Source organism: Petaurus breviceps, unplaced genomic scaffold, assembly GCF_028583685.1.
Source record: "Petaurus breviceps papuanus isolate PSGF00001 unplaced genomic scaffold, PetGlider_PUasm1.0 551, whole genome shotgun sequence".
In the NCBI taxonomy this organism is placed as follows: Eukaryota; Metazoa; Chordata; class Mammalia; order Diprotodontia; family Petauridae; genus Petaurus; species Petaurus breviceps.
The window spans coordinates 23,554,122-23,560,163 of NW_027186372.1; positions in this window are offsets into that span (position 1 = coordinate 23,554,122).

The window sequence follows — 6,042 nt, forward strand, 5'->3', positions numbered from 1 at the left end:
CAATAATGGATGCTCCCTATTTCCGGCTGATTGTTTAGTTGACTCCTAGCCAAGTGTCTTTGAGGTTTCATCAGATGCCAAATTTATGGTTTCAGTTCTCCAGTCCCTCCCATCACACAAGGGAATCAGAAAGAAACTACTCAACAAGTAAGTTCCTTTTCAGTCCTCTGCCATTTTCCTTTAGGCCCCCCCTGATTCATCTTTGTTGGAATGCGTGATGCAGTAGGGAAAGCAGTGAAGGTCTTGGTTCAAATCCCAGCTCTGTCCCTGAATACTTGTGTGACATTAAATGTGTCGCTTCATTGTGTTGGGTTTACGTTCCATAGAATGAGAGTGTTGGACTAGAGAAATGTGAAAACCTCTTCTAGTTCTGAAGCTACGATTCTGTATTATTTCAAGAATCATAGAGAGTGGAAGAGGGCACTGAGGTGAAAGTCACTGGACCGAGAAGAGATGAGAAAATGTGCCTTCATCCTTTCTTTGTGGAGGTTGGGAGACAATGGGCAGGAACACTGTATATAACTATCAGCCTGGGTTTATATGTTGGTGAATCACTTTTTCTGTTGTTTTTTGTTTGTTTGTTTGTTAACTGCTGGCTCTGGGGAGGATAGTGGAGGAGGTATAGATATATTCAAAAATGAAGGTGATATAAAAACAAAAGATATCAATAAAAATTAATAAATAAGATCATTGTACTAAATAATTTCTAAATTCCCTTTCAGCTTAAAAATTCAGTGCCTACACGTCCATTAGATTCAAGGTCTGGGAGCGCTGGATTAGGTGAGAAAGCTTCTGGGTCTCAAATGAAAAAAAAAAAATCTAAAGAGCTTCCTGAGACATTAGGAAAAACCCTCACACTAGAACCCACATCAAGACAGTAAATCCATAGTATTGACAGACTGTTGACTCATTTCCCCCAGGAACCCTGTGCAATGCTAGCAGATGAAAATGTATCTTAGGTAGCAGATGCCACCGTATTTTCCCCACATCACCAGGCACGAGGCCAGAAAGGATTTGGCCGTTACATACAATGGGATCAGTCGTCTGTAAATAGAATGCCAACCCTGTCAGCCGCCATTGTGGCTAAAATATTTCTTCTCCTTGAAACGCACAGTCATTGCTGCTGTGAGCCAGGTACAAGTTTCCCAATGACTTCCTAGTCTGGATTTGGATTCCATTTTGTTCCCAGGAGGAGCACCCCACAAACAGCTGCCCTGGCTGTCCTGCTTTGTCATCAGCAACCCTGAGAGTTTTCACATACAAATCATGGGGGGGGGGAGGCATCCTTGGAGGGAGGGAGGGAAGGAGAAGGAGATTATTAGGATTTCAGTTTCTGCCAGATTTAGAAGCCACTTGTGATGAAAAGGAAACAAGATCTAGGGCTGATCTCATCTTAGTCACTACTCAAAGCACCAGCTAAAATAGGATATCATTTTGAAAGTATTCTTTGAGCTCCCCTTGTCACATTTTTCCTGAATTACCTGAAACTTGCAGGCAGGAGTAAATGCAATTTAAATGTCAAGCTGATATATTGAAATCCTGGCACCTCCCACCATTTACTCATTGACATTTAACTTAATGGGGCCCTCTGCAATTCTTCCATAACCTAAGGCTACCATAGATACTATAGAATAAAACTTTAATATGAGCACCTTGGCTAGGCAGAACTCAGGCAGTTAGGCAACCTGGACCTCCAGGCTTTCCAGGTAGCTGAGAGTTTACTCTATAAGCTATGTAAACCTGGTTTGGATCTGTTATTTTAACCAACTGAGAAATCTTTCTCAAATGACACAACACCATATCATTTTTTTTACCATACCTTTTTTTTTTCTTTTTGGAGGGCAATTGGGGTTAAGTGACTTGACCAAGGTCATAGGCTAGTGTGTGTGTGTGTGTGTGTGTGTGTGTGTGTGTGTGTGTGTGTGTGTTAAGTGTCTGAGGCCGGATCAGGTCCTCCTGACTCCAGGCCTGGTGCTCTATTCACTGTGCCACATAGCCGCCCCTAACATAATTTTTTTAAGCAAAAGATTAGAGCTGGATCTATGATTTCATTGGTATACATATACATCCCAGATGAGGAAACTACCTCTGCCAATACAGTCTGAGATCTTCTCTACAATTTATAATCTTAGAGAATTACCTGGAACACTAAGAAGTTAAGAATTTGTCCTGGGTTATGCAGCCTGTGTATGGCTGAGGAAGGACTTAATTTGGATCTTTCTGGCTCCAAAGCTGGCTCTCTGTCCACTATGTCAAGCTGCCAATATAGAACTGAGCATAAGCAAAAGATCCTGAAAACAATTTGACCTTTTCCCCCACTAACTCAGAGCCATACTTATGAACATCCATTATTGTTCAGTGCTATAATATGATGGTGCCCAGAGGGCCCATTGAGGGAGGATGAGTAATTTGGTTTCTCTACAAAATGGCCCTAGATTGCTGGGCTTTGGGATTTCTTCTGTCTCTTCCCTTACTTAGAAGTCCATCAGCTGTCACCGCATACTCCTGTTAGGTTGCTGCTGCTGTTTTTTACCTCCTCCCACCTCTTCTGTTTTCCCTTCTAATTTACTACAGACTTGGAAGCCAAATTAATTCATTCATCAGACAAGAATATATGGAGGGGATAAAAGGGGCCTCTGAGTGTGACAGGAGATAGATGGGCAGCTTAAAAGGTATTTCAGCAATACCTATTTAGTAGGCAGAGAAGAGACTGGGAGAATAAGCAGGTCTAGCATGTTCTTCAACCCCTGTCTCTCTGGGAAAAAAAAAGGTAGAGTGAGATGCAAAGCTCCCTTGCCAGCATATCCAATATGCTCAGTATATGTCAATTCCAATTTAGGGGAATATCTTTTCCACCTTCCAAAGGTCAACTTTTCTACTATAAAATGTAGTACTTCCACAACATTTTTTAATGTGGTGAGAAGAATTTTAGAGTAACAGAATTTGGAATTGGGAAGTACCTCAGTAGCCATCTAGTTCAACCCATCCTTGAAAGAAATCCCCATTATAACAAGCCCAACAACTCATGGCCCAGCTTTTGCTTGAAGATCTCCAAAGAGGAGCTACCACTCTTGAAGGAACTTCATTCTGCTTTTGGACAGCTTTAATTGTTTGGAAATTTTTACTGACATCAGGCCTAAATCCCCCTCTTTTCACCTTGTATTCTTTGCTTTGATTCTGCCCTTCAGTTCAAACAAAACAAATCTGTATTTTTTTGTTGGAGGGGGGAAGGCAAGGCAATTGGGGTTAAGTGACTTGCCCAAGGTGACACAGCTATTGTATCAAGTGTCTGAGGCTGGATTCAGGTCCTCTGGCTCCAGGGCTGCTGCTCTGTTCACTACACCACCTAGCTCCCCCAAAACACAACAAATCTAATTCTTTTTCTATATACTAGACCTTCAGATACTTGAAGATAGCAATATTGGACCTATTGACTCTTTTCTTCTTTAGGCTAACCATCTCCAGCTACTTTAGAAGCATCTCATATGACTTGCACTCAAGACCATTTACCATCCTGGTAGCCTCCCTTTATCAACCTCTTTCTTATACTGTGTCACTCAGAACTGAACAGTTATAAAGATGGTGTCTTCCAGGACAGGATACAGAGGCATTATTCTTATTCCTGGATGCTATATATCTCTTCATGAGAAACCTAAGATCTCATTTTTGCTACCACAACACACTATTAATTCATATTGCACTTGCAAGGACTGAAAAGATCCCTTTTAGACTAAATGTTTAACCTTGCCTTTTCTGTTTCTGTCCCGTTCTTAAGAAGTTGATTTTTTTAATCCAATGGAAAACTTTACATTTATCCCCACAGAATTTCATTTTATTTTATTTGGTTTGAGGGACAGCTAGATGGGGCAGCAAACAGAATGATGGGCTTGGAGTCAAAAAGACTCATCATCTCCCTGAGTTAAAATCTGGTCTCAGACACATGCTGTGTGACCCTGGGCAAATCACTTCACCCTGCTTGCATCAGTTTCCTGATCTATAAAATGATCTCTCCAATATCTTTGCCAAAAAATAAACAAACCCAAATGGCATAACCAAAAAGTCAGACACAAATGAAAGGAAACAGCCACAAAAGTTTTGATCTGATGCTCTTTTTGGGTCTTGACTCTTTCGTCCCTGTTTTAGCTATTTTAATGAGTTTTGTCTCATCATGCACACTATCTAATGCCTTTATCTAAGTCATTTATATAATGTTAAACAGCTCAGTCTGGGATATTCCAATGGAGAACCCGCAAAGTTGATTTTGAACCATTAATAATGCTCTTTGAGTCCAACCATTTCTGAATACATCTGCTTGTGTTATCATCTGGCCCCATGTTTCTCCATTTTCCCATAGGAATTGTGTAAGACATTTTAGCCAATATTTTACTGAAATCTAGGTAAACCATATTTATGACATTCCCTGATGTATTTGCTTAGAAAATCTGTCCAAAAAAAAAAAAAAGGAAATGAGGTTATAATGGCATGGCTCCTGAAGCCACACTGACCCTTTGTAATCACTAACTATGCAACTTAATGCCTTCGTGGCACTGGGAAGCTCATTTAGCCTTCTGGATCTGTTTCTTCATCTGTAAAATGTAGAAATTGGACTAGATAGCTTCTGAGGTATCCTCGAGCTCAAAGATGATGTCCTCAAGTTACTTTGCTTAGCTTCAGAAAATAGAACTAGAACTAATGGGTAGGAGTTACAGGGAAATAGATTTCAGGCGGATTTTATGGAGGCACTCCCTACCGTTAGCTCTGTCCGACAGTGGAGTGGGCTATCTCATGATATAATGAGCTCTCCGTTACTGGATGCTTTTCAGGACTCCTTGTCATGGTTAGTATAGATAGGATTCATATTTCAGAAAGGTGTAAATGATTTATGAGGTTAATTTTTTCCCCTAAGGTTCTATGATTCTTTGGATAGGCAAGAGTCTTGCCACTCTTCTCACATAATGCTACCCAATAAACACCCTTATGTATCTCATCATCTTCTCTCCACTCAGTCTTTTGTTCCCATCATTATTGCCATAATGGCCAGAGTATATAAGCTTCCTGGAAGTTCATGACCAACATCATCTCACAGTATGGAGGTCTACTTTAACATAAAGTCCTCACAGAAACATTGCTTCTAAAAGCAGGGATTGCCTGTAACAGATGTACAAGGAGGTACCTATACATGTACACACACAAAGCCTGACTATTCATTCAAAGTCTTCCAACCCCACTGTGCAACCAAATTGAGGAAGGAATTGATGATTCACTTCCTGCCAACTCAGTTGACAAGCACCACTAGCTTCTGCAAGACCTGTCCTATGATATGAAGACAATGACAGTCAGCTAATTTATACTTCCCACCAATGGTCTAATTTCTACCAACTAGTCCCTGCCAAGCTGGGCTGAGCTCCAGGCAGTACTCAAGGGGCAAGGAACCATACAAATGGCTCATTCATGGCCATGTAAGTGATCTGTACAATGAAGGTTAACATAGAACATTAATTTTCCTACTTAAATGCACAAAGCACTGAACTATAGCCTGAGAGAATCACATTCATAGGATTTTTAGAGTTGGAGGGTACCACAGAAATCAGAGAAGAAAAAGTCAGAGAAAAGAAGCAACATGATTCAGTGAAATTTTCCTAGATTGATGCCACCCAGCTTTGGTTGCTGCTATTATGATCCGGGGATATGCTGGAACTAGCTTAAACTAGCTCCTCAGAGTCAATTGTTAAATTTTCAGTGGGATCAGTTAAACCTTGAAAATTGGCAAAAATCTAAAACTCAGGACTTGATTTGTTGTCTTTTATATTGACTAGACTCAAGAAAGTGATGGATAAAATGTTAATCATGTAGATTAAACTTAAAAGTGAGTTATGCATACATTTATCTTTTTTTTTTGGATCCACTTGTTAAACATTTACTAGCACATCGGTGCTATAATCCTGCTAATACTCTCACACACTTGACTATTTACACATCATTAAATAGTTATATGTCTGTCTTTTTCAATTAAATTTATTTGTTTACTTTAACTTTACAATA